Raw genomic sequence first — 6,026 nt, 5'->3', positions numbered from 1 at the left:
GAGAGGCCGCCCTGCAGGGACGCTGTATGCACAGGGCTAGCTCTCACCTGCACCCTCGGCAGACCCAGGAATGCAGAAGATTCCACGTTTCCTTAACAGGGGGCTTTTGAGGGCCTGGGCTTGGCAGCGCCAGGGATGACGGTGACATCGAGCATAATCGGGAATTTTCCCCGAAGCCCTGTCACTTCCAGTCCGGGCATTCTGCTGCGTGTATAATGGGTCTCTGGGGTGATGAACTGATTCAAAAGTGCAGGTAATCACTTGATCTCTCTTTCTTGGCTAATGTGCACTTTCTGTCAGTCCCCCTGAATGAACACATCTCATTGTGCTACGCAGCAATTATGCTGATTCCACCATGGAGTCCCTACCAGGTAAGGGTTGGAAGTGTTCCACATTGTAATTTGATTATTCATTGAAACACACCAATAGGCACATTCGTTTATTTTGAGCAATATCCTGAATCCACCACCTCTGGACTTAATTAATTGGCACATTTATCTTATATGTACCTGTAAGGGGGGGGGGCATCCTTTGTATACTTTCCTGCCTTTCCATCCCTGACTCGTGTAGCCTTGAGTGTGCAGTCTTTCAGTGTTATTCTTCGGCACAGGAAGTCATATATCAATTCACGCAATCAATGCAATTGCAGCAGAACATGGAAAAAGCAAAGCAAAGCAAAGCGAAACCAGAAACAGGACTCCAGGAGGGCGGCCTGATAGCTGTAAGCACATACTGATTGACGGTGGCAATATCCTTGAAGCTGTTGCATCCTGTCTCCAATCTACAAGAGCTCCTGGTATGCGTATACATTACAGATTTTATTACCGTATTAAGGGAAACTAGCATGTTGATGCCCATGACTTCAGATTGAAAGATAAATAAAGGTCCCTTGCTGTTGAAATTTAGAGAGGCTTTGGACATTTGGAGATGCGGGGTGGGGGAACAGGAAGCACATGTGACACTCACTTCCTGTTTCCATATTTCCCCATAATACCCAAACAGAACATTTTCCATCTACCTTCAGGATGAGATGGACCAACTGTTCAGACATAAGATTCTATTACTTCTCACTATAAATAAACATGGAAAATGTCATATTTGGATGTTACAGAAACAGAAAGTGTGGAGCACTTGGAATTCCTGCTCTTATTATATATCTAAAAAACTGGTAGCAGTTCTCTCAAAATACTAGAACCATAGATTCATAGAGTTGGAAAGGAACTCCTGGGTCAGCTAGTCCAACCCCCTGCACTATGCAGCACACTCACAACCCTATCACTCATCCATGCTAACCTGCCACTCCCTTGAACCTTCACAGAATCAGCTTCTCCCTCAGATGGCTAATCAGCCTCTATTTAAAACTTTCCACAGATGGAGAACCCACAACCTCCTGAGGAAGGTTCTCAAGCCTATCAAGATCATCCTGTATTCTGATTCTGTCTTCTGTTGTGTTTACTACCCCTTCCATTTTAATATCATCTGTGAATTTAATGTATCCCCTCTAATTCCTCATCAAAATCATTTATAAATATGTTGAACAACAAAGGCCCCAGGACAGATCCCTGGGGAACTCCACTTGTCACTCTTCTCTAAGAGGATGCTGAACCATTTACAAGTAGCCTTTGGGTACGATCTGTCAACCAGTTACCGATCCACATGGAAGAATTAGGATTCATACTGCATTTTACCAGCTTGTCAATAAGAATATCATGTGGAACCTTATCAAAGGCTTTACTGAAATCCAGATAAACTATGTCTACAACATTCCCCTGATCCCACAAGGTAGTCACTTTCTCAAAAAAAGAGATAAGGTTGGTCTGACATTACTTGTTCTTGTGAAAGCCGTGCTGAGTCTTAGAAATCAAAGCACTCTGTTCCAACTGCTCAAGGACCGAGTGTTTGATGATTTGTTCCAAAATTTTGCCAGCTATAGATGTCAAGCTGACGGGTCGATAGTTATCTGGATCCTCCTTTTTCCCTTTCTTGAAGATGGGAACAACATTTGCCTGCCTCCAATCATCTGGCATCTCACCTGTTCTCCAAGAAGTGTTAAAAAGAATTGACAGAGGCTCAGAGATTACATCTGCAAGTTTTTGGATGCAGTTCATCTGGCTCAGAAGACTTTGTTTCATTTAAAGAAACTAGGTGTTTATGGACTGCCCCCACAGTGATCCTGTGGCCACCATTCCTATCCCCCCTGTTTTATTATGTTTTTGCCACATGGAGCACTATTTCCCTCACAAGAGAAGACTGAGGAGAAATAGGAGTTAAGCAGTTCAGTCCTCTCTTCATCATTGGTTATAATTTCACTTTCTTGTCCTCGCAGTATTCCTACGGTGTCCATATTCTTTTTCATACTTGAAATATAATTAAAGAACCCTTTTTTGCTATGTTTAGCATTTCTTGCTAAAGCTCATACTGAGCTTTAGCTTTTCTAACACTCTCCCTACAATTATTGGTTATTTGTTTATACTAATTATTGGTTATTTGTTTATACTAATTCCCTCTGGGAATTCAGCCAGAGGGAAATATCTATTAAATATTTATTGTACGCGCAGCCTCCTTAGCAGCCAGGGAGACCAAGAAATGTTCCTCTGAAGTGAAACTGTTAAAAATGGAAGCCAGGCAAGGTCCTTGATTCTGGACCTACTATTATTTTTGGCCTGAGGGCCCTTTCACTGTTCAGCATCAACAAAAAGCATAGCAGAGACTGGAGGAGGAAAATAAATTGAGTGAAAGGAAGACAAAAATACATGAATACACTGGTGAAAGTTGAATGAGAAGACAACTTTGCAGCTAATAAACACAAAGTACAGAGACAAAAAGCATGCACCTCTGTGGGACACGGCAGGCTGGTTCTCACATCACCTGGGCACATAGGCAAGGTGGGATTCAGTCTTGAAGCTGTGCACACCGTTCCTAATTGTAATGAGAAATGAACCAATGAGTGGTGGATGCAAAAAGGGTAGGAATATTGCAGCTTAGAGGTATAATCCTGGGTTGTCAGTGAAAGTGAATCCATGCACCATCTCTGTTCTTTCTAGCAATTCCTCTGTTCTCTCCTACAAGGTGAGAGTGGAAGAGGCAGTTCTTGGGCATTTTCAGTAGTGGCCCCAGTCCAGTGGGAAAGATTGCCAGTTGAACTGAGATCTACATAGTCTGCTTCAGAAGAACTCATCAATTTTTTTTCTCACTTTTTTGTTTTAACTGAATTTTATTAATGGTTTTGAATCAGTAGGCTGGAGTTGTAAACTTAATTAATGCTCCAGTTGGTTTTTAGTAATGTCCAGCCTGCTCATATTTCAGGATGCTTCACACACACATTATGGGAGCAGAAATTAATCTTGGGTGTACACTCTCTTTCCCATGACATAGAGGGCCAGTATCAAGCACCAACATGTCGGGGCATCTTCTAAAGCCCACAGCCCTGCAGGAGGACTACCATTTACTAGAGACATTAATAGCAGTCTCATTTTTCATGTTGGCAGGCAACCCGATAGACTAGAGTGTGATTCCTTCAGGTTTGCCAGCATCAACAAGATTTCAATGATCATGCAAGGGTCACCTTCTGCTCTTTCTAACAACGTGTGGTTAGTGCAAGCTCAAAGCGACTAATATAAAAAGTGCAAGAAAAAAGCAACAAAACTCATTGGTACAGACATAGAAGAGATAATAATGCCCAAGGAAGAATAAAAAATTGTAGAAGTAATAGATCTAAACAATAGACAGCCATCTGATTTTAGGGAGAATCTTGCAAATTCAGATTAACAAAACATCTTTTTTATTATTATAATTTTTTTTTATTTTTATATAGATATATAGAAAAAGAAAAGACTCCAATGATGGGGGAAAAAACAATTTCAGCAGGTTAATTGCCAATTTCCTGGTTAATTAACCTGCTGAAATTGTTTTTTTCCCATCATCAGAGTCAATGCTGAATTTAGGCACCCTCTTTGGGAGCCCCTAGGATTGGACTCGTTGGTCCAATCTTCTTGAAAATTACAGGGGAGTCAGGGAAGTCCCTCCCTGAGCTCCTTTAGAGGTTTCAGGGGTGCAACTTACACCCCTCCCTCCAGCACCTGGGAAAGGCGAGGGAAGGATTTCCAATGCAAGTCAATGGCTCCAAATCAATTCAGATCAATCCGAATCAATTTGGACGAACCTGAATCGGTCCGAATTGGCTGAATCCGAAACCGAATTGAACCGAATCAGGCCCCCCTTGCACAACCCTAGTCTGAAGCAGCAGAATGAAGTTTGAGTATAGTATCACTTTTAAGACTAACAAAATCTTACCAGTGCTTGCTCACAAAACTTTATATCTTGAATAAAACTTTGTTGGTTTTAAAGGTGCTGCTGGACTCACACTTTGTTACACGAGCTAGACATTGATTCTAAGGGACTCTAGTTAAAAATACCAGTGTATGTTTGTAGTGCTGCTATGCCCCAGAAAAAGTGTATTCAATCTACCAGCCATCTTCTGTAGGAATCCTTTCTGATCCTAGATTAACAAATACTGAAATTAGATCTAACTAGAGAAGGGATTATTCATTGTTGGGTTTAAGTGGCAAAGAGGTCAGATTTATGCGTAAACTATTTTCACCTCCAGCCATAATTACTTAACTTAAGGGAGTAAAACATGGTTTGTTAGCAAGGTGGGTGACCATCTTGAGGTACTAAATTGCATCTTTAATTGTATAATGGGCTTGCTGCTAGACTCACACTGGTTCATTAGTACACAGCTTCAGCTAGGATTTTCCAGGTAAAGTTCAGATATTTCTGCATTAACCAAATGAGATTGTTCCCTTTCCCTCCCTTCATTTAAAACTACACAGTTTGAAACCGTGGTTTGAGTTTAACAGCAGCAGTTTCCATTTGCTTTGGAAGCTAGGAATCTCAGTTCATCTATAGTTCAAGCACTAATGACTCTTTATACTCAATTATGCACTATAACCCATTTGGGAATGTCTGGTTTCCTAATGACATTTCCTGTCCACCCAAACTATTCTGTGTTACAATGGCAGTCAAGACATACTTTACTTTTAAAACTCAGGGACAAAAAATGTCTAGACATCAAAGTACAGGCAGGATACTGGAGTTATATTTTGTTGTACACATCTCACAGCCTTATATTTATTTAGTATTGTACTTATATATTGCCACTCCCAGCCAGCCAGCTCAATGTGGTTCACATCAGAGTAAGAAATACAATTTAAAACCAGAAAACAAACCCTCCATCCCCACCCCACCATCAAGCCCCTGTCCTGAAATGCAATGGCTGTCCATGCCATCTCCTGCCTTGAGAAGGGGTGATTCAAAGGAAAGATACAATTGATGTTCCACCACTGAACCAAATGCCTGGTGGAAGAGCTCCGTTTTACAGGTCCTCCAGAACTTTGACAGGCCCATCAGGGCCCTTAGCTCTCCCAGGAGCCCATTCCACCAGGTTGGGGCCAGGACCAAAAAGGCCCTGGCCCTGACCCAGGCCAGGCACAGGTCTCTTTGGCCAGGGACCACCAGCCTAGGGAGACAGAAGGTTCCTCAGGTACGCTGGATCCAGACCCTGGATGTCTTAAAGGTCAGAACCAAAACCTTAAACTTGTTCCAGAATACAACTGGCAAACATTGCAGCTGCCGCTGCACACGCTGGATAGCATTCTATATGGTGTTCTTGTGAGAATACTCACAACCACATTTAGTACCAGCTGCAACTTACAGATCGAGGATAATGGCAGGCCAGTTTAGAGTGAGTTACAGAAGTCTAGTTTGAAGGTGACCATTGCATAGATCACTGTGGCCTGGCGTTCTGGGACCAGGTAGGGCACTAGTTGCCTCACTTGGCACAGGTGGAAAAACTCCATTTGGCTATCCTTGTGACCTGAGCCTCCATGGAATAAGAGGCATCAAAGGTCACCCCTAAATTCCTGGCTGAGGGTGCAAACTCCAACTATACCCCATCCAGGCTAGGGAGATGTGCTTCCTGCTCTGGACCTTTCCTCCCCAGCCACAGGACCTCCATCTTGGAAGGG

The sequence above is a fragment of the Paroedura picta genome, chromosome 13 (assembly GCF_049243985.1).
Source record: "Paroedura picta isolate Pp20150507F chromosome 13, Ppicta_v3.0, whole genome shotgun sequence".
Lineage (NCBI taxonomy): Eukaryota > Metazoa > Chordata > Lepidosauria > Squamata > Gekkonidae > Paroedura > Paroedura picta.
The sequence above is the reverse complement of the archived record's forward strand: the minus strand, read 5'-3'. Positions refer to the sequence as shown.